At 33.7% G+C, this 24,655-nt stretch overlaps 1 protein-coding gene across 2 annotated transcripts in view; it reads right to left on the bottom strand.

Annotated features, from left to right (window-relative positions):
* The window catches only part of Spock3 (SPARC (osteonectin), cwcv and kazal like domains proteoglycan 3), a 433,106-nt gene that overhangs the window by 21,223 nt on the left and 387,228 nt on the right, over nucleotides 1–24,655 (bottom strand). The gene's annotated exons all lie outside the window — the stretch shown is intronic.

Here is a 24,655-nt window from a genome sequence, read left to right as displayed (position 1 = left end):
GTAAAATATTTAAGAAAATAAAACTATATTTTTGCCATAAAAAGTGAAGATTAGCAAACTTTGACCTTTGGAACTGAAGTTAGTTTTGTCTATTTTAAAAATTATTGTTTATCAAAATTATTTTAAATAATACATGATAAGCTACAACAAAACCTAGTGTGCATGTGATTAATGTGAAAAGGTGGTAGACGAATGCAAGAATTTGGTACTAAAATGCTTTGAAAATATATTTTTAAAAACTTATTTACCTCATTTAGAGGACAACAGGCATTACAGATCTATGCCTTCTGCATGTTGCAGTAAATAAGTGATTTCCTCAACTGCTAAGTATTCTGTACAAATACAGTTCTTGCTCATTTTGTTGGAAATAATTCATGCAATAATGTCACAAAATGTTACATTATATATAAATTGCCTTTTGATATGATATATGGTATATATAGATATACTATAATACAATGTATGGAATCTAACACAATCAAGACAACTTCTTAGCACTTGAGGGCAACAAGATCCCAGATTTAAAAGACCTGGTACAGCTGGTGACCCAGATTAGCAAATCATAAATTTCGGAATTACTAGAATCAAAGAAGAAGGTCATACATATTTTTATGGGGGAAGGTAACAATTTTTCTTTTCATATACCAAGAATAAGGAATCAGAATGCCATAATCATGCAGGCAGCATGATCATGGAAAAAAAAATATTTCCTATGTCTAAGCCAGAAAATTCAAGTAAACAAAAGAGATCTGAAAACCAAATCTGAAAAATGAACCACACATTTTATCTTTTTTTCCAGAAAGTAATTGGGAAATAAGATATACCAAAGACCAAGGCAAAAAAGTGGATTACTGAGAATAGTTGATAAAATGGAGAAGTGAGGGGTGAAGAGCATTTCTAGGAAGATGGGAAGGGGGATTTCAGGACAAATGTTGTGTGCTAAGTGCAGAGACAGGTGACAGGAGGTCTAAAACTGCCTATACTGGGACAGAGCAATGTACAAAATACATAGCTCTCTATTCACTTCATTGCATCATTCTTTTGCTGAGAAGGAGCTTTTTGAGTCCATCCCATTCATTAATTCATAATTTTATTTGTTGTGCCTTAGGAGTCTTGTTAAGGAAGTCAGGACCTCATCTTATACAATGAAGATTTGGGCCTACTTTTTCCTGTATTAGGCACAGGGTCTCTGGACCAATTCCTAGGTCCTTGATCCATTTTGAGTTGAGTTTTGTGCATGGTGAGAGATATGGGTTTATTTTCATTTTTGATGCACATGGATTTCTAGTTCTCCAAGCACCATTTGTTGAAGAAGCTATCTTTTCTCCAATGTATGTTTTTGGCACCTTTGTCTAGTATGAGATAACTGTGTGGGGAGAAAATTTTTACCACATGCACATGAGATAGAGCAATAATCTCCAGGATGTATAAAAAACTCAAAAATCTTAACACCAAAAAAACAAACAACCCAATAAATAAATGGTCTAAGGAGCTGAACAGACACTTCTCAGAAGAAGATATACATTTAATGAACATACATAAAAAAATGTTCAACATCTCTAGTAATTAGAGAAATACAAATCAAAAGTAGATGACTAAGACAAGTTATAACTGCCAGTCAGAATGGCAGTTATCAAGAATACAGACAATAATAAATGTTGGCAAGGATGTGGGAGAAAAAGCACAGTCACTGATGGTGGGACTGCAAATTAGTGCAGCCATCTGGAAAGCAGAACATTTAGAACGGAACCACCATTTGACCTAGCTATCCCACTCCTTGGTCTATACCCAAAGGACTTACAATCAACATAATATAGTAATACTGCTACATCAATGTTTATAGCAGCTCAATTCACAATAGCTAAACTATGGAGCCAACCTAAATGCCCTTCAATAGATGAATGAATAAAGAAATTGTGGTATATAAACATAAGAGAATATTACTCAGCATTAAAAGAGAATAAAATTATGGCATTTGCAGGTAAATGGATACAGTTGGAGAATATCATGCTAGTTGAAGTCAGCCAATCCCCCAAAACCAAAGGCCAAATGTTCTCTCTGATAAGTGGATGCTGATCCATCATGGGGGGTGGGGCATGGGGAAAATGGAGGAAATCTGATGGGGCAAAGGGGAGGGAGGAGAAGGGTGGAGGCATGAGGGTAGAAAAGATGGTGAAATGAGATGGACATCATTACTTTAGGTACATGTATGACTGCACATATGGTGTCAGGCTACATTGTGTACAACTATAGAAATGTAAAGTTGTGCTACAACTGTGTACAATGAATCAAATACATCCTGCTCTCAAAATATACCTAATTAAAATAAATTTAAAATGCATATATCTTTTCAGACAGAGAAAACAACAAATGATAGCGAAATGCAAAGAAAATATGAATTTTATTGATGAGTAACAGTGGTAAGGTCATAAAAGTTATGCTCCTAATACAAATATCTATACCCAAATCTTTTGGGAAAGGACTTCTGCTCAGGAAGATCTTAGGAAACAAAAACCTACTCAATTTAGAGGGAATCTACATATTTATGCACTTTTAAATATTCATCACATATCTCTGGAAGAATATATACGAAGATAATAAAACTATCTCTACTAAAGGATCTGAGTTAGAGGGAGAAAACTGTTTAAGGGTGTCCTATTTTGGCTACTCATCTCTTTTTCCCTTTGAATTGTGTGCTGTATATCTGCATTGACATTAAAAATAAACAGAACTTAAAAACTGAAGAAAAAAAATGTTAGAGATGCATATAAACCTCCATTCAAAATCTATTTTCTTTAAAGTTTATCCTGAAAGTACACAACCTGTATTCAAGTATATTCATTTAAATTGTTCAATATCATTTGCTCAGCCATACCTAGCAAAAAAGCAAAGTTTCACCCAACAAGGTATCTACTAAAGGTCGAACATTATTTTGTAGAACAGATTAGTATGACATATTTCATTGTGCTCTAAAATCTGAGTATGTGATAGTATTTACTATGTATGTATAATTGAATAATTCTGAAATCTCATGATTTTTGAAATTATTGATAACAAATATAATAGCATTTTAAATAAGTTACCAAATGGGAGATCCTATATCAGTATTGAATATAGAACCAGAGTTTTAGTCTCAATATTATATTGAGATTAAATATTCCGAAAAAGTTGAAATACTTTGAATTAATAATTGTAGTAATTATAATGAATAAAACAACAATGATAAAATGCATACTTAGTGTGATAGATACTTTACATGTATTAATTGATTTAATCATTATAAAAATATATTGCTTCCATTTTAAAATATTAGGAAACTGAGGTATAGAGAACTGAGTAAGTCATCTGAGGTGTGTCAGATAAAGTGGCAAAACCAAGTTTTGAATCCATAAATTAGACTTCAGAATCCAAAGTCTTAATCCTGACCACAAATCACCTCAGAAATCTCAAAGGAAATGAACAAAGCAGCAAGTGCCAATTTAGAACAAAAAAAGTCAAGCATCGCCTCCCGGAAAGCTTATAAACTCCATTTCATAAATGATGATTGCAAGGATGTGAGCTGATCACCAATGCAGGGAGGTTTGATGTTAGCAAAGCATTTTCAGAAGACAGTGTATGACCTATAGGATGTAATTGTATCTCTCTGAATTCAAAGAAATCACAAGTCTTCAGGTCCAATGTTTGATACCAATTAAAAACAGATCAGGGATCTCAGTGAGCAATGAACTTCTGTACATGCCACCACACAGTCCACAGCAGGGGACAAGCCTCCATCCCAATGGGACCAGTCAGAGGTCCCCTACATGTGTCTGACAGCAGCAGTGAGTTCCTAGAGTTCTTTTCTAGAAGAAATCAGTTGATATTATTTTCTTCCTATTTTCCAAAAGGTCTCTCACACAGATTCATTTTTCCAGAAATAATATCTTGCATTTATATAGCATGAAATACTTCTTAATGAGGTTTCAAAAATTTGATTTTAATAAAAAGCCTGGAAGGTTAGGGAGAGGATTATTATCTTTATTTTTAATGCTGTGGAAGCGAGGACACTGAAGTTAAAGGACTGCTCTCAATTTTATAGCCAGTAGTGAACTGAAGCAGTGCTTGGTACTCATTAATCTAATTAAATTTGTAGTTAGGAAGGAATAAAAGAAATAACAAATTATGCCAAAATAATAATAAATATGATTTTAAATTAAAATTGAATAGTATTAAAAGTTGCTTTTCAACCCAGGGTTGTGCAGTTGTAGTCAATTATTAATAAAAGCATGATGTTATATAAAGCAGAAAATGAGTGAAAAAAAGGAGAACTCATACATTTTTTTATACATAACTGTTTAGTTTTATGTCCACACACATTTGATGACACAAAATGTAGAGTAGAGAGGTAAGGATAAAACAAACAAACAAACAAAATCTCTATAATATAGAATAAAAACAAGGAAGGATAAACAGAAAATCTATCAAAGAAAGGAAAAGAGCCCTGGAGGATTGCTTAAGATGTCTAACATCTGACATGGAAATGTTTATCTTTTTGTTTTGTTTTTGTGGCACTGAGGATTGGACAACCACAGGGCAGCCTTCCACTGAGCTATAATTCTCACCCTGTTTATTTTTGTGCTTTGAAGCAGGGTCTCATGAAGATGCCTAGGCTGGCTTTGAACTTGGGATCTTCCTGCCTCAGCCTTCTGAGTTGCTAGAATTAAAGACATATGCCACCCCACCTGACTGAGGAAAACACATACACACACACACACACACACACACACACAAACATCTTTCAAAATTTAGAACATTAAATATAGAAAGATCACAAAAGTTTTTAGGAAAAAAATTAAATAAGGAACAAGCCAAAGATCATCCATAAAAGATAAAAAAATCAGCTCTGTATCCCACTAATCATAAGCTATGTTGGGTTAGAGAAGATAACAAACCAAACCTTCAAAATTCTAAGGGAAATAATTTTAATCTTGCCTTTCAAATCTATTCAATTATCAATCAAATAGGCCAGAATAAAGACGTTTTTAGATGTGCAACGAATCAGAGATTTTACATTCCATATTACCATGAGAATGGGCTATAACAAAATGATATAGGAAATTAAAAAAAATAAAGACATGAAATTCATAAAATAATGACCCACTTAAGAAGTAACTGAGAGGTAAAGAATTCAACCTAGCTTTGTAATGTATAAGGACAAAGTAAGCTGATAGGTATCTCAGGGACAAATCTGGTGGGCAGTAGGGAGAGTGATTTGGCACAATAATGTCTGATGGACAGCTTGTAAAAATTTGTACTTACAAAGGCAGTGGAGATATGAAATGTAGAATGTAGTTAAAATGGAAACTAGATTATTTATTTATTTTTCCCCTTGAGTGTTTGTTTATTTATTTATTTATTTATTGGTGCTGGGGATTGAACAAAGGGCCTTGTGCATGCAAGGCAAGCACTCTACCAACTGAGCTATATTCCCAACCCTAACACTCCATTTAATGAGGCAAAAAGTATATTCATACAGATGTACTTCTAGTGTAAATTTCACTATTCTGTAAGCAATATTTCCATCATCATGAAATTGTAAAAGTTGTTGATATGCAACTTGATCCACCATATAAAGAATACCAATGAGACTCAATGGTTATGAAATATAAGTGCTATTGATTTTGTGAATAAGTGTCCAATTCTGGCTGCAAGAGGTAGAACAGTCAAAGTGAGAACATGAAGAGTAAAAAGTGGCAATGCACAGGACCTCACTTTTCAAAAAAGAGAAGGCTTGAGGTACTATCTAAAGAACTGGAAATGTGGTTAGAGGTTTTTGTTCTTTTACAAAGCATTTTTGTTTGTTTATTTGACTAATAAATTTTCACTGTTTATAGATGTCATCGGTAGGGATTAAGAGTAGTCACATGACAATACTGGAAAGAGAGAGGAAAATGGAATATATTTTTTCCTTCATCAAACCAGAAAATCTAAAGTAATATTTGAGGTTGGTAGTCATTTTAAACATAAGAGTTTAGTCACTTGAAGAATAGTAACAATCACAATCTGGTGAAGATACAGCCCAAACCTATGTTCTAATATTCCCATTCAATGACACTAAGATATTTTTCCCAACTTCTGTGTCTATGCATAGATAATTTCCTCAACTCAGTCTCAGTGTCTGTGGACTTCATCCATCTCATCATTTAGTCTCTGATGTAAAATGTCACTTAAATATATTACTCTAGAAGTTAGTACCAAAATAAAAGCAGGTCATTAAAAATATGAGCTAGTCAGGTACTTAAAACCTGCATCATTTGAAAATGATTAGCTCTATGACCCAGGAGAGCAGGGGTGGGCATGAGCAGAAGGAGGGAAGGAGGTTGGTGGCTGTCCTAACCATTTCAGTTGATCATTTTCAACCTGAAAATTAGCAGTAGAAATCATCTGTCCTCTTCTTCCTCATGACTCTCTTTTGTGGAAAGCACTGGGTGATAAATAAATGCAACTTATGTGGATGAGATTGAAAACAGGACAATTAAGATTTGTTGATTATATTCATTGAGTCAAAAATTGGGGTATTAACTTGTATTACATAACACATCAAGCTTAGAGAGTTTACGTACTTTATCCAAATCACAGGTATGTGGTGGCAAATCTGGTGCTTCTAATTCAGAAAAATTTCTATTATGTTCAATTATCATCTTTTCCATATCAATAACCAGTGTTATATACCAGTGATAAAGCAAATATACCATTTATTCACAGCTCAGATTTTTAACATTCATTACTCAGAGAGGATCAAATTTGAGAGTTGGAGAGATTTCAGTAAACCCAGGGCATCTGTTTTGAAGAACCCAAAATTCAACATTCATTAATACAATTTTTTATGCAGAAACTTTTGACAATATTTTTTATGAGTTTGAAATAATTTTTGCTGACAATTAACTCATTTTATTTAAAGTTGGCAATGATTTAACTACAATTACTGAATAAAACAGGGATTCTTGCCAAGTTAGAAACTTTACACATTTTCTTAAGTTTAATTAAACTTCATAAACAATGTAAAAATTAACAAATGTGATGCATTTAATAACTATTTAAATAATCATTTATTATTGGTGATTATTCATTTATCTTTATATTTTAGAGTCAATACTATTTTTTTAAGTCTGAAGTGTTTAGTTTTGACACTTTAATAGATATCAATGACTCTACATGTCACAAAAGAAAAAGAAGAAAGAAAGAAAGAAACTGTTTTTTTTTTTTAGATTGGCTAACTTCACTTAGCATTTTTCTCTGATATAAGGAGACTGATTGATAGTAGTAGTTAGGGGGTACTTGGGAGGAATAGACAAACTCTAGATAGAGCGGAGGGGTGGGAGGGGAAGGGAGCAGGCAGGGTGTTAGCAATGATTATGGAATATGATGGACATCATTATCCAAAGTACAAGTATGAAGACACAAATTGGTGTGAATATACTTTATATACAACCAGATATTTGAAAAATTGTGCTCTTTATGTGTAGTATGAATTGTAATGCATACCACTGTCATTTATTTAAAAAATCAATAAAAAAGAAACTGTTAAAATGATCCTGATTGATTCATAATGTGTTTACTGAATGCTATGTCCCCTCAAAATTTATATGTTGCAAACTAATCTGCAATATTTTAATATTTGGGAGTATGAGGTTGGGGATAGAGCCTTCATGGTTAGGGTTAGTATTCTTTTACAGAGGCCAGTGAGATCCCCCATCCCTTCCACCATATCACACACAGGTATTCAATGAACCAGGAAGCAGGCCTTTAGCAGTTACTGAATCTATTGGTGCTGCCTTGATCTTGGACTTCTCACCCTCCAGAAGTGTGAAGAAGAAATTTCAGTTGTTTATGAGCCATCCAATCTGTGGTATTCTGTTATAGTACCCCAAATGGATTGAGACATACTATCACAAACATAGAGATTATTATTATTAAGAACACCCATTTATTAAAAAACTAATACTGATTTATGACAATATGAGTCATTAAAATGATTCTATATTCTAAGAAAACTCAAATGTAATAAAGAGTTCCAGACAGAATGGATGCTCTGAGAGGATTCAAGTTAGGGACAGAGATCACATTGTAAGTAGGCATTATCTTTGAGAAAATTTTGTTTTCTTACAACTGACTTCTATGTCTATTGGACTTGATTCATGGTTTTAAAAATAATTTATCAGATCATTCATTCTTGTAAAATATTAGAAAATAATTACATTATGTAATGAGCGATGAAAGGAAGTAGTATATAGTAATTTAAACACATTTGTGTTAGATCACAAAATACCAGTCATTTTTGGTCAACAAATTTCCCTTTCTCTGATTTTCTATGGTCTATGAGGTGAAGAAATGACATATCACCACTATCACTCTTGATGAACCTGTGACGTTCCCTTCTTCCATCATTTAAAAATATATATTCTGATGGTCTCTGTAATGGGATCAGGTTGGTATGTGAGTGTAGTACAGTTAAAATCTCTCAGAATACAATTATCCTAAAGATAAAGAATTTAAGTTTGTCTTGATATGGGTATTTTATTGCAAAAACAAGATCATTTATATAATAAAAAATCCAAGGTATTTTTCTCTAAATATCAACCCATATGCTCCCATTACATAGGATCACAATGTCCCAAAGACATAAAAAAAGGTAAGGGAAAATACTCCAAAATAGTACAATGTTTATTTCAGGTTGAAGAAAAATAGGGAAAAAATATTACTTGTTGGATGTACTCTTTTTATAAAAATTTCATTTTTATTTAAAAGCCCATATATAAATGCATATGCATACACACACACACACACACACACACACACATGTATATATATATACTTAATATTTGTATGTGCACAAATTTACACACATTTGTCTGATTACAGAGTATAACACAAATACAAATGCCCCATACTAGAATAGTATTGAGAATTTTTAAATGATGTTTTTCTTAAAAAGCTCACTATAAAATTTCCTCCTGATGTTGTCAAGACAGATGGATGGATTTTGAGTAGATCCTGTTGTAATTAAGTAGCCATGTGTCTGCTGCATAAACATGCAGAATCAGGTAAGTTACGTTGTAAATCCTCCAGGACAAAGAAAAACACAGGCAACATATACACACACACAGACACACACATCTTTGAGAGTAATTCATTACCAAGGATTATTTTGGTCTGAGTGTGCTGTAAGTTAAAGTCACAGAAATATTTTTAAATGATAAATTATGAACGTGAAGGTGTGAGTCTTCAACATTGCTATAAATCATACAGTTTTATTAGAACATGAGCTCCAATTTCTATAGCCATTAAAAAATATTGATGTCACAAGTGTATTTGAAACTTTGTGACTCATAAATAACTGTTTTTTTGACGTCCAGCCTAAGGAAGGAGGTGTTCTGTACTGAAGGCATTTTGCTCAGGCATTTCAGAAGACATGTTGAATAGATGAGTCTCCAAGCAAGCACCTGGGCAATAGAATACATGATTCATTATATTCTGACATTTAGTGGCATTTGGGTTATAAAAAGGCCATTCTGAAAAGCAAGAGCAACTAGGGACCAGATCAAGTGACAAAGTAGCATTACAGACAAACATCTAAAAGATGACAAACTTTGTTGGAATATTTAATGTCCTGCAAAACACAAATCCATTTCTGTCAAAAGAATAAGAATGAATATTAGATTGTGCCAATCCTTTTGAAACTAAAACATTTGAATCAAACTATTTGAAACTTCAAATACCTGCTGATCTTTTTTACTAACAGATCATGACACGAAAGCTCAAACTTATCTATAACATTTTATAATTATATAACCAAAAATGCAGTTTAAATTCCATGCCTGCAGTTATTACTAATCTGTATTTCTACAGAGATCATTGAGATATATTTATCGAATTAAACCAAATTTATAGAATTGTCTCTATCCTTTTATTAAATGGAGATCACTATCAAGTTGATGAGAGAAATAATCCTCCACTAATTTTAATATCTTCTCCACGTTTTCCAGCAAACCAAAGAACCACGGAGTAGTCAATAAAATTAGAATGTAGGGGAGTACACTAGTATCTATTTTGGGATAGAGGTGCTGTAAGATTCCTTCATTGGTGAAAGGTAAATGCAGCATTGTATTGTGACTTTTTTTTTCTTTTTTCTTTTTTTTTTTTTTTTGCAGCTGGGGATGCCAAGTGATGTAAAGACAATCTTGTTAGCTTTCCAGGGCTGTCATAACAAAGTACCAGACTGCTGAGCATAACATTGATAATTTATTTTCATATACTTTTAGAACATAGACTTCTAAGATCAAGGTGTTGGCAGATTTGCTTTCTTCTATGACCCTTCTTCTTGGCTTGCAAATGGACACCTTTTTATCCCTGGTCCCCTCCTCTCTCTATTGTTTGCTAGTTGCCATGAGTTGAGCAGCTTAGTTCCACCATGTGTTTCCATCATGATGTTCTACCTCACTTTAAGCTCAAAGCAGTGAGGGAAGCCAACCTTGAAATGAAGTTTCAGAAACTGTAAGCATAAATAAATCTTTCCTCCCTTAAGTCAATTTTCTCAGGTATTTTGTCACAGTGACAAAAAGCTAACAGTCTGTATCCCAATTTCTTCTCATAAGTATACCAGTCAGATTAGGATAGACTCCGTTATTGGGCCTCATATTAACTTAATTATCTCTTCAATGGTCCTGTGTCCCAAATCAGTAACATGCTGAGGAACTGGAAATTGTACTTTATCTACCATAAAAACATTAGGGGGACATAATTCAGACCATACTAATAGACATGGTTTGAGCTAATGACACATTGTCAGGGTGTCACAGAATGCAATTTAAACTACCTAACAATTACATTATAGGTTGACTATAGGTAGTGATTGTATACTATACTATACTCAAAATGCTAGAAGAAAGAATTTTAAGTATTTTCCTCATAATGAAGTGATAAATATTTGAGAAGTACATATGTTTAACCTGATTATACTATATATATATATATATATATATATACTGAAATATTATTTGGTAACGCCTTAATATGTACAATTCTATATCTATTAAAATAAATTTAATTTAAAGAGAAAGATAAAATTATTCTCAGAGTCAGCCTTCTAGATCTGTAAGTTCTATATTCATGGCTTCAATCAACAGGGAATGAGAAATGTAGTACAGTGTCTCAAAACCATTTTGTGGTCAATGTCATCATTGTATATGTATATACAACAGTGGTTCCATAATATTATGTTGCCTAGTGATATGTTAACCATTTTACTTAGAGAAAGTACACTCTATTATAGCCACACAATGACAAATTCTACTATTAATGCATATTTCAGAATGTATCTCCATCATTGAGACACATGACTATATTTAAAAAAACTACATCTGTACTGAACATTTACAGAATTCTTCTTTGCATCATTCTCTATATAACAAAATATTACAACTACTTACATAGCATGCATATTGTATTAGATATCAGAAATAATCTAAAGCTTTTTAAAATTATGTGAGAAGATGTGTGTAGGCTATTACCAATACTTTGCCATTTTAATAAGGGATTTTATGAATCCTCAGATTTCTGTGTCCTGAAGATTTTAGTACCCTCAGGGTCCTGGATCCAATCCCCCTGCAGATATAGAGGGGCATTTGTAAATGTTTTAGATATATTTTCATTTTTTCCTCTTGTGTTTCTTTCTGTTTCTCGAACATTTCATTTCATTGACAATTTTCACTCATAATTGCATTCTGAAGAAGGTGATGAAAGGAGAACGTGCATTTCTCATTTGTTCCCAATTTCTACTAATGTTGTTACACCCCAAAGCTCTGACTCCCTCTCTAGTCTGTGCCTGCCTAAGATAAAAGCACTGCTCTGACAGTCCGCTTAACCACTGCTCCTCCCAGCACCAGCCTCAGTGATGGTGCTCTGTGAAGAGTTATATTTTATTTCATGAAGCAGGGTTCTGAAGTGTAGCACCATTCTTAAACATGGAGCTGAAAATTTATTAAACAAATTTATTTTCTGTATAATGTAGCAGATGTTTACTATGCTTTCATTTAATATACATCTCAAAGAGTGATATTACATATATTATCAATACAGGTTTTTTTTTGTTACCACAGCATAAATCTTTCTTGTGTATAATAAAGTTCTGTGTAGGGGTGAGTGAATGTGTGTGTGTATGTGTTCACTTTATTATATTTTTTGAAATGTGTATTTTTTGAAATGACACTTCAATAAAGAAAAATTGAACTATACCTATTATAATTTCCTAATCTGCACGGGATAATTACTCTGACAATTAATAACAATTTGAAATTATTGTTTGAATAAATGGATGGTCAAACAGGTGGTCAAATCAATGGAAACTACAGTATTATTCTTTTTTAATGTTTTACTTCCATTGAGATTCTCCTTTTGTAATAGCTACAAATTTTAGATATCTAGAAAATACGTTTCAAAACCCATGTATTTCATAAGCATACCATGGCATTCTGATATGTTTTCTTTCCTAGTGGATGGTAATTTTATGGTCACATATATCTACACAGAGTAAAAATTATAGTCTTCTGCCATTTGATAGATGAGGTAAAGTAATGCAGATCCATTCAGATTATTATTTTACCTGATAGACTGGCAGATTAATCTTTAATGGCAAAAGACAGACAGTAAAGGTTGTAGAAGGTTAGACAGTAATCAAAAAATGCATATTTAATCAGATGAATTCCATTCAGGAACCTGCCAAGAACTGCTTTCACTCTTGCATAATATTAATAGAAGGCATGCTTGCTATTATAATCAATTCTAGTAGCCATTAAGAGAATTACTGTGGGGTAAAAATGAAGCAGTGAGCTCAAAGGTTGGTACTTCTGGCAATCATTTGAACTAATAAAAACTGACTGGCTTTGCAAAAGAAACATACATAAGTTTGAAATAAGTGGATGAATTTTCAAGTTCATAAAACACTGTCAGGTCATTTCAGAAAATCCTTTACAATGAATACTACTTAAATAGTTTAAACACATTCTTTTCTAATACACTAAAAAGTATAATCTAATACTGCATTAGAATATAATTACCATTTGTGGCAAAACACAATAAAAGGTTAATGAATTTATACTCCTGATGCTGGATGCAAAGTTAATTAAGAGTTGTAGAAAAGCACTGTTATTGAAAAGTAATGTTGAGAAAAGATTCTCAAATTAGTTTATATTGTTAGCAAATAGGTATATGTTTCTTAATTACCGTTTATTGTTATTTAAATATTATGTACATAAAATTATAGGAACAGTTAAAACATATGTCACTTTTTAATTTGAAACTGCAGTTTAGAACATGTCTTTATATTTAGTGTCTTAAAGTAACTCACATGACTCAAGTCTTTGTATCGACCTCAATAAGAAATTAAATCTTTAGATTACAAGCAATACACAACGCTCTATGTTTTATAATCTGTATTGCTTATCATAAGTGAATAATTCTGTATGAACAAGGAGATTATTTCTTTGGCAATTTACCTATAACTCAGAGAAGTTTTTATTAAATGGGAATGATGCTTCTATTTTGCATGTTACAGAGCATAGTTAAACAATGGTGAAATTGAAAAAAGGTATTTTTATAAGAATATTATGTCCTATAATGAAATATTATTTTAGAAACTTTAAACACTGAAATGGTTGAATATATTATATTATTAAACTTTTAATAAGTGATTTTTGTGTTATTAGTGTTTATTTTTTACTATTAATTGATTTGACTTAAGGTACATATCATTATAATTTTAAAACACATTCAACACTAACACAAGGAAGGCTTAGTAGTATACTTGACAAAAGATAAATGAGACTCTAAACAAGGACAACTAGCCAGACCAAGCTTTTGCATTTTATTGCTGAGTAATTCAAGTACTAAGAGATCTACATGGAAGAGACACAGCTGGCTAGAGAAGGAAGCTAGTCTCAACAGTCTCAAGGGATTGCATGACTAGCTGTGGGGCTGTTACTAAGCATTCCACCTGGAAGTAAGCCAGGGCCATTGGCTTCCTGCAGTAAGTGGATGTGGATTGTATTATATCACTTCTTTCATGTTCAAGTGTTAGTGTGACTGATTAGCAAAGTCATGCCAGGAGCACAAGAGCTCCCACATTGCTGTTATGCACGGTGTGTTGTTGTGTGATCTGTGACATTTGCTAAAGCAAAACAAACATAAAATGGTTAAATCTTGTTATGTCCCATTATTTTGGCCATTGATATGAACTCAAGGTCACTAGTGCCAGCTGAACAGAATGAGGGATTGTCTCACCAACATTGTTTAGGTTAAACTCAAGTGTTTATTATTTTATCAATTATAAAGTTTGAATACAACATGAAAAGAAAAACAAACTTTAATGATTGTATATGCTAAATATTCTATTTATAAAATCAGAATAAAAAATAGCCCTCGATAGTATGCATTGCTTTTCAGACTGTATATAATGTCTAATTCTTGATCCCAGGTAGAATGTGTGATAGTTTGGATCCAGAATGTTGCCCAAAGTATCAGTTGCTGAAGGCTTGGTTCCCAGATAGTGGCACTATTGAAAGGTGGTAGAAACTTTAGAAGGTGGGGCTTAGTTGAATGAATTAGGTTCCTGAGAGCATGCCTTTGATGGGTACATTTCATATTGTGTACACAGTTTCTCTCTCTTTCTCTCTGTCAAAATAAACCTTTCCTTCTTTTAAGTAGCTTATATCAGGTATTTTGTCACAGCAGTGGACAACTGACTAACATAGCATCTATGTTATGTGATATTTCCTCTGTTCCAGATATTTTTCTCATGGGGGGTCAGATGGTTTGAGGAAGACTTTTTGTCTCTATATTAGTCCTGATAGAATCCCAAGGCCATAATAATAACTGGTGACAACTCAAGACTCTTTACCTCTTCTGTGTTATTTATTGTACTGTAGGTTGACAAGACTTTGATTTACTTTTCCAGAATCTCTAACAGGATGTCCCTAGAGTAGATTCCATCTGAATGCAGACTCAAGCTATATTTGGAACACAGAAGAGTAGTATGTTACTAAGCTTTCTGTAACTGTGCCCAAAGTGCCTGACATAAACAACTTACTGGAGGAACAGTTTATTTTGGCTCACATTGCAGAGACTTCAGTACATGGTTGGCTGACTCCATTGATATGGGCCTGAGGTGAGGCAGAACATCATGGAGTAGTGCATGAGGGAGGAAAGCTGCTTGCTCATGGCAGATGGGAAACTGAGAGAAAGAGGAAGGGGCAGGGAAAAGTCAAACCTTTCTGTGGCATGCCCCTAGAGTTCTCCTTTCTTTAAATATGTCCTGCCTCCCAGGTGTCCATTAAGACATCAAATGGATTTTGATTATCCCTTTGGGTATCAAATGGATCAATCTACTGATGTTGTCAGAACCCTCATGATCCAATCATTGTCAAAAAGTCCCACCTTCAAATCTTGCTGCATGGGGTCCGTGCTTTTAATACGTAATCTTTTGGGGGACATACCAGATTCAAAACATAACAAGGAACAACAATATTTTTGCTTACCTAGCAGAAGCAAGCAGACCTAAGGTATGGTTAGATGTATGATTTGGGGGGCCTCTTCTCTGGATGTATTTTTTTTCCCTAAAAATCATTCACCTATATTTTATTTTCATACTTTCTATTTTATTTCCTACTATGAATTGTAGTGTATTCCCCCAAACTCAGATGTTGAAACAATATTCCCCAACATGATTATATTTGAAAATAGTCTTTAATAGGTAAATAAGTGAAAATGAGGACATGATTGGAACTAGGATTAGATGGGACTGTGACTTTTTTGAGAAGAGGTAGAGATTCTCATTCTCTTGTCTGTCCCATTTTCTGTGTTTCCTCTGTGTTGTGTTAGGACGCAGAAGGGAGATTTCATCGACACACAAGGAAGAGAGCCCTCAACCAAACTTGATCGTATTGGTTAGGACACTGACCTCAGATTTCCAGCCTTCAAAACAATAAGAAAATAAATGTCTATTGTGTGAGTCTGTGGTGCTTTCTAATGACAGCCTTAACTAAAAACATTGAAGAGAGCATTAGACAGATGAGAATCCCTAGAGCACTCCTTGAAAGATGGCAAAAATCTGACTGTAATACCTGCCTTCCTTTACTTGTTTCTCCACTTACTTTCAATAAGAGCACAAAAATCACATCACTTTGAAATACCCACAGTGATTTATGAAGCTCCAACTGAACTTCAGATAAAGTCTTTTTCTATGGATAGACAAAGCCAAATGGGTTCTCATGGGACTAGCAGATTTTGTTTGATGGTGTGAAAACCTCATGGGACTATTTCTCAAATAGAACAAAGCCATTTTTGTCCCTATTTCAACAACAGGGTATTACTACACAAGGTTGTTTTGGGTGATCTTTTAAAACAAATATTCATTGTTATACAAATAGATATAAACTTGTTTCTAAAACAGCTTTGGGGAGTTTAAGAAAATGGAACAAGAAAACATGATAATTAAAATGCACTTAGATGAAATGTAACAAGGTATTTCAAAGAATTGTGCCTAATTAGTGATGACTTTAAATAGTAATGTTATGGGCCAGGCTATGGGCACTGACCAAATAGACTGTATTTTACACTGAGACTTCATGTCATGTAAGAAATGCTTCTCCCATGGGTCAGCCCCACTGCTGTACACATCAACAGTTGCTTAGCACAGCATGTTTGGCAACACAAAATGACAATTCTTATACAATGTAAAATTGTTCTATTTTGGGTTCCCATTTTTCTTGGACAACGTACCCTGTCAGAGAATGATTGTCTAGACTTTAGTAGCCATTCTTTAACTTGTACTCAAGTAGGATCGGTCATTTTGACCCATTTCCCCTTCTACTTATGATTTTAGATCTCCTGATATTTGTTTATGGTTTTGGATTATAGCAACATCCACTTATGATTAATATGGTTTTGGAATATAAAGGTTGCTCTAATCCTTAGAGGAGGTAGAAGGGTGCAGACTTATAGCCTGCTCCTTAGCCCTTCAGGTGGTGAATCTGGACTCCAGCTGATGAATAAAGATGGTTTCATATCCTGCTTTAAGATCAACTCAGTGATTTATTGCAATCTAGCTATAAAAATAAAAGTAAATGGATGACCATTAGAAAACTATTATATTCATGAGAAATATACATTTTTCTTCCTTTTTTCTCTTGTTCTTTCCTTTTTTTAAATTTCTTCCCTCTTTTGATTTTGCTACCATTTTTACTTAGGCTATTATGAAGTGCCAGTATAGACAAGTGATTAGCACACCCAGAATTCACAGATCCCTAGAGTGACAAGACTCAGGTGTCCTAGTAGCATCAGTCTTGGTGGAAATATGCAATTGTTCACGAACCCTTTCCTTTGGGGCAGCAAAACTGTCCACAGACTAGTACTTGGAGATGGGCATCTAGACCGGCCCAGTAAAGCCTTCTACCAAGCAAAGACTGCTGTCCTGGTTGGATAGACTCTTCTTTTAGCCTCCATCATCACCAGTTGTAGTGTGGGTTTTGGGGAACACCTAAGACTGTGAATGTCCTTGTATATGTGAGATTCAGATGTCAGCCAGCTTAGTGTCAGCTCTTGTGTCCAAAACTGCCTTCAGTAACACCTTCCCCAAATCAGAGAGCCTAATGTGGAGGAAGACTCTTTGCTGAGACACACAGGGTAGTAAGCATAAAACTTTTCCGTGGTGGGACCTATGGGCAGATCCTAATAGTGTCCACCCCCAGTTCCGAACTCACAGATGACACTTCCATAATAGATCTGGTGCCAGACAGAAATGCATGGCTGCAGTCTATTAGACTTTTATTCCACCCATCATCACCTGTCACTGATGATACAGTCTTAGGCCATGAGTCTGCCCTCACAGTAAACAGTCCATAGCAATGTGGGTCTTGGTACAACCCAGTGCTGATCTGGCCTTCACAGGCTGAGATCTTAAATTGTGACACAGTCTTGTAGCAATTGTAGCCACAGGTGTGACATAGAGGACTGCTGATTCTTCCCAGAGCTAGGTGGATTTCTACAGTCACCAGAACACAGGCTGGTGACTGTGGATGAGGTATTTGGACCCATGGAGAGGTTGGTATGGTTAGAGTACACTTTGTAGGTGCTTCCACAATTCATGACCAACAATGAACTACAGATTATGGACAAAACTGGATTGAATTGCCCTATATGGCTGAAACAGTGGCAATATGCCAATGGCAGTTTCACAGCAAGCTTTGACTTAGTCCCTCATCCAGTATTAAATAGTAGAAATGACTGCAAACTCAAAGTACATCATCTGCATAACATTCTGTATAAAATTAAAGATTCATAAAACAGAACTAAAAACCTAATCTTTCAATGTGAAGATGATGTTGCCCATCAAAAAGCATCATGAACTTGCAGGGAACTTGGATTTCAACTACCAGTCAAAATAAGGTCCCAGTCACCGACAAAGAGAGTAACCATATGAGTGAACTTGCAGGTGGAGAAATTAAAATTTATTTTAAGAAAATTCAATAATCTTTAAAAATATATAGAAAATTATTTTATACTTTAAAAATAAAGAACACATAGAAGTAATATAAAAAATCAAATCCTTGAGCTGAAAAATGCAACAGATTGAAAGTTAAAAAGCAACAGAAGGTATAAAAAACAGAATAGATCAAACAGAAGAGAGATTGGTGAGAATAAAGACAGGCTATTTGAAAACACACCAAGAAGAAAACAGAGAAATCAATGAAGAGAGATGAAGAAAGTTTACAGGAACTTTGGAATAGCACTGACAGAACATATATTTGAATTATTGAGATTCAACAGGGACTTGTGACTTGAGTATGGAAGAGATGAATAAGACATTTTCAAGTGGATCATAACAGAAAATGTCTGAAACTTAGGGAAAAAATTAAATGCAAAGCAAAACAAAAATAAAAAGCAAAACAAAACAAACAAAATAAGGTACAAGTGGGTCAAAGCTCACCAGACAGATTTAACCAAGTCTATGCCAAGATGTATCTTAAGGTAGCAATCACTCAAAAGGAGAATTCTCAGCATAGATCTCTCAGACCAGTGAAGAGGGGCCTAGGATTTTTATAATACTAAAGGAAAAGAACTGGTGATCTTTTGGCACTCTGCAAATATAACATTTAGAAATGAAGGAGAGAAGAATACAGACCCAGACATACAAAAGCTGTGAGAATATGTCCCATTATATTCCTAAAATAAATGCTAAAGGGAATTCTTCAAACTGAAATAGAGACAATGAAAACTCATAGGAAAATATGGGATATTAGAAAACATCTCAGTAAGAGTAACTACACAGACAAATACAGAATGCTCTAGTATTATAAACATGGTGCACAAATCATTCATATCTTCAGTATTATAACTAAAAAATAAACATTAACATAATAAGCACATTAGTGTGTTAAAACACAGGTAATTGAAAGATGTAAAATGAGAGATCAAAAATTCAAAATGTAGAGAGGACTGGAATACAAGTATGAAATTCTTTGTTAGTATATTTTCTCTTTCATTTGTTGCTTCCGTTCTACCTTTTATGAAGACTTAATAATGTTGTTATCATTTCAAAATAGCTTATTATAGTCAAATAATTTTATAAACCTCGAGGGACCACAAAGGAAAAATGTATAATGGATAAAACAAAAATAATAAATGATAAATGAGGCATGAAAACACACTACTATAGCAAATCATTTCACCACAATGAAAGCCTGTAAGAAAAGGAGAATACATAGACCATGGTACAGAATAGATGATACAGAGACAAACCCACAAAAATACAGTTATCTCACACTAGATAATGGTTTCAAAAACATACAGTGGAGAAAAGATAGTCTCTTCAACATATGGTGCTGGGAAATCTGAAAATCCATATGTAGCAAAATGAAATTAAACTGCTCTCTCTCATCCTATACAAATATCAACTGATAGAAAAAAAAATAGACCCAAATCTCCACCAAGTCAGCTTAGAAACTAACTTCCTTAACAAGATCCCTAAATCACAAGAAGTAAAATCAAGAATCAATAAACAGGATGGAATCAAACTAAAAAGCTTCTTTGCAGCAAAGGAAATGATCATTAATGTGAAGAGAGTGCCTACAGAATGGGAGAAAATCTTTACCACACACACACCTCAGATACAGCATTAATATCCAGGATATATGAACACAAAACAAATTAACACCAAAAACACAAATAACCCAATCAATAAATAGGCAAAGAAATTGAACAGACAATTCACAGAAGAAGAAATACAGGAGATCAACAAATATATGAGATGAAGTTCAATACTACTCTAAGATTTCATCTCACTCCAGTCAGAATGGCAATTATCAAGAACACAAGCAATAATAAATGTTGGCAAGGATGTGGAGAAAAGGCACACTCATACATTGCTGGTGAGACTGCAAATTGGTGCAACCATTCTGGAAAGCAGTATGGAGATTCACCAGAATCCTAAAATAGAACTATAATTTGACCAAGTCATCCCACTCTGCAGTTTATACCTGAAGGACTTAAAATCAGCACATTACAGTGACACCGCCACATCAATATTTATAGCAGCTCAATTCACAATAGCTAAATTATGGAACCAACTAAGTGGCCTTCAACAGATGAGTGGATAAAGAAACTATTGTATATATACAAAAGAATAAAATTATGGCATTTACCAGTAAATGAATGAAACTGGAAAATGTTATGCTAAGCAAAATAAGTCAATTCCAAAGAAACAAAAGCTGAATGTTTTCTCTGATATGAGGATACTAATTCAAAACAAGGAGAAGGGGTAGAATAGAGGTATTTTGTATAAGACAGAGGGGACTGAAGGGATGGAAGGTGATTTGGGGGTTGGAATGAAAGTAGAATGAATCAGGCATTATTACCTATGTGCATATACAACTACATGGCCTATATAACTCTTCATCATGTATAACCAGATGAATGAGAAGTTACATTCTATTTATGTATGATGTGCAAAAATGCATTCTACTGTCATGTATAACTAATTAGAACAAATAAAAAATTTAAAAAGTTAAAAAAGGAAATAGATAAATGCTAGAAAACAAGTTATCAAACAACTGTAGTAATATCATTTTTTTATTGATAACTGTCTTAAATTGAAAATAGACTGAATATACCAATTTAAAGTCATAGAGTAATTCAATGAATAAAAAAGAGAAGCATCTACAATGTGTTTCTTTCAAGCAACTTAATTCAACTCTAAGGTTCACAAAGATGAAAGTGAAGGTATGTAACAGGATATTCCACGAAAATGGAATCCAAAAGAGATAAGGGGTCATCATACCTCTGATAAAATTGATTTTAAATCAAAAGCAGTACAGACAAGATAGATCATTATATAGTGGCAAGGTAGCCAATAAGTAAGAGGAAAAATAACTCTATGTATATGCACACAATATCAGAGCAAACAAATATATAATGCAATAATAACAGACCTAAAGGGAAAGAGAAAGGATAATACCATAATAGTAGCATTTTAACACACCACTTTCAACAATGGATGAATGGTCCAGGTGGAAATTCAATAAGGAAACAATAGAGTTAAAGTTGCACTTTAGACCTGGGGGGCCCAACTGACATCTACAGAACATTTCCTACAACCATAGGATATAAATTCTTCTCATCATCATATAAAACATTCCCTGGGATAGATGACATGATGGCAATCACAAACATCAACAAATTAAAAATACTGAAAACATATTGAGATTCTTTTCTGATCAAAATGCAATAAACCTAGAAATCAATAGCAAGAAAAAATTAGGAAGCCATTCAAATACATGGAAATTAAACAATTTACTCTTAAGCAATCAGTGAATCAAGAAGAAATCAAGAAGAAAATTTTAAAAATTTCTTACAACAAACAAAAATAGAAACACAATATATCAAAACCTAATAAATGAAGTAAAAAGGGGGTATTTTATAGCAGTTGATGCCTATATCAATAAAGCAGAAAGATTTATGGGGAAAAAAGCAACCCTTTGCTGCATCTCAAGAAAGGAATAAACCAAGAAAATAAGAAAAAAATAAACTCCAGATTAATAAAAAGAAAGAAATAATAATAAAAACCAAAATAAATGAGATAAAGAATAAAAAAATAAAAATATAATGAAACAAAAACCTGGTTCTTTGGAAAGATACATTAGTTTGACAGACCCATAGCTAGACTAAAAGGAAAAAGAAGACAGTTGAAAAATTAGAGATGAAAAGATGATATTACAAGTGATGTCACAGAAATGCTAAGGATCACTAAAGATTATTAAAAACAACGATGTTTCAAAAAATTTGATAGGCCAGAAGAAATGGACAAATTCTCCAACTCAATCACTTTACAAAGACTGAAATGTGAAGTAACACAATGCTTGAACAAATAGATAAAGAGTAAAAAGATTGAATCAATAATAAAATCTCCAATCTAAGAAAAGTCCAAGAGAAGATGGCTTCACTTCTACAAAACAAGAGAAGCAAATTCTTCCAAGCTCATTCTATGAATTTAGAATTAGCCTGATACTAATTCAAACAAGTGCACAACAAAAATGAAGGCTATAAACCAGTATCTGATGAACATAGCTAAAAACTTCTTCACCAAAGTACTAACACACTGAATCCAATAACACTGCAGTAATTATTTACCATGATCACGTGGGATCTAATTGAGTGATGCAAGGGTGATTAAACATGCACATGAATGAATAAATGAATGTAATGCATCATATCAACATATTAAAGAACAAAATCTATATGTTTATCTCAACATAAACAGAAAAGTTACTAGATAAAAACCAATATCCCTTCATGGTAAAAACACTGAACAAATTAGGAATGGAAGAACATACTTTAACATAATGAAGACTATATTTAATAAACCAATAGCTAATGTTATGGTGAATGGGGGAAAAAGCTCTTTCTCTAAGACCTGGAATAAGACAAGGATCCCCATTTCCACCACTTTTTTGGAACAATGGGTTGAAAGTCCTAAACAGAGTGTTCAAGGATGTAAAAGAAGTAAATTAAATCAAATTAGAAAACAGGGAAATAAATAGTCACTGTTTGCAGTTGCCACCAGAACACATTTAGGACTAATGAACTAATTTAGTAATTATGCAGAGTATAAAATTAACATATAAAAATCAGTACCTTTTGTTTATCAACCAGTAGAGAATTATCTGTGCTAGAAACCAAGCAAGCAATAGTATTTCAATAGCTATGAAAATAATAAAATACTTAACAATGTATTTAACCAAAAGGGTAAAATAGCTCTATAATAAAAACTATAAAATATATTTGAAAGAAACTGCAGAGGATGCACAAAAAATGTGGAAAGATGTCCTGTGTTCATGGATTGAAAGAATCAATATTGTTCAAGTGTCCATACTACCAAAAGCGAGATTCAATGTAGTCTCTATCACATACCACTGAAGTTCTACACAAAGATAGAAAACACAATTATAAAATTTGATTGCAGTCCTATGCAGCCCTGTGTAACTAAAACTACCTTGAACTAAATGAACAAAGCAGGAAGCATTATATAACCTGACCTCAAACTATATAACAAAGCTATAGTGATCAAAAGAGGATGGTAAAGAATAACAACAATAAAAATAAAACATGGAATTGGCATAAAAATTTACACACAGAACAATGAAACAAAACAGAGGCATAGAAGTAAATCCACATATCTGCAGCCAACTGATTTTCGGCAGAAGTGCTAAGAACACTGTGGAGAGCAGGGTGTGCTGTTGTCTGAGTCACTCTGTGAAGTAGAGAACAGCGGTTCTCAGGCTGTGTCTACACCTTTGTTACTCTGTTTAATAAAGCAGTAGTTTGCCATGAGCTATTCCACTTTGAGTTTCATTGCTGAGGTGGAATGACTTATTGGTACAAGTAAACAACTTCCATCTGCCTGGAACAACAGTAAGGCATAAACTGATAAATAAATTAATTGTGCTAATAATAATGAGCACATGTGAACTTATCAAATTACTCTTATGGACATGGACACATGGGGTTATCAAAACTGTATTGGAAAAATGAGGGCTGCCAGCTTATTGAACACACAAGACCACCAAATGATGCAAACTCTCACTTGAGACCCATAAAAGGAGGGGCACTCCCAGACTGGATATGGCATCCTGACCCCATCCCCTGGTCACTCCTCACAAGTTTTGCTCAGGAAAATCGCCACAGCAAAGAATTTCCAAATCTCTGTTCTTGGGCTTATAGCAGAGTGTGTTTCTTCTGCCTGTGACAACTGTGCAAGTCCCACTTCAAGCTGATACCTCACTTTGATATTCTGAGCCAACACTGAAACTGCCATCCATCTAGACCTCTGCCTGGAATAAGTTCATGAGCTCTACCCCTGAAGTAGAGAGCTTTGGCTGGTTTGTACTCTTATCTGACCATCTACAGTGACTCTGCATCCATATCTGCTGTCTGCCTTTGATCTCAGTTCTGAGCCCCTGTGGGCTGCCATAAAACTTTCTTAGCTTTTCCTTAAACCTCAGATACAACTGTGATTCTAAAAATTAGAATTTGAATAAAAGAACCTTTGATTGCCCAGCTTATGACCACT

Source organism: Marmota monax, unplaced genomic scaffold (assembly GCF_021218885.2).
Source record: "Marmota monax isolate L192 unplaced genomic scaffold, Marmota_monax_Labrador192_F-V1.1 WCK01_AAM20220418_F8-fsc00040, whole genome shotgun sequence".
Classification (NCBI taxonomy): Eukaryota; Metazoa; Chordata; class Mammalia; order Rodentia; family Sciuridae; genus Marmota; species Marmota monax.
Note: the sequence above shows the minus strand (reverse complement) of the source record. Positions and strands in the feature narration are given on the sequence as shown.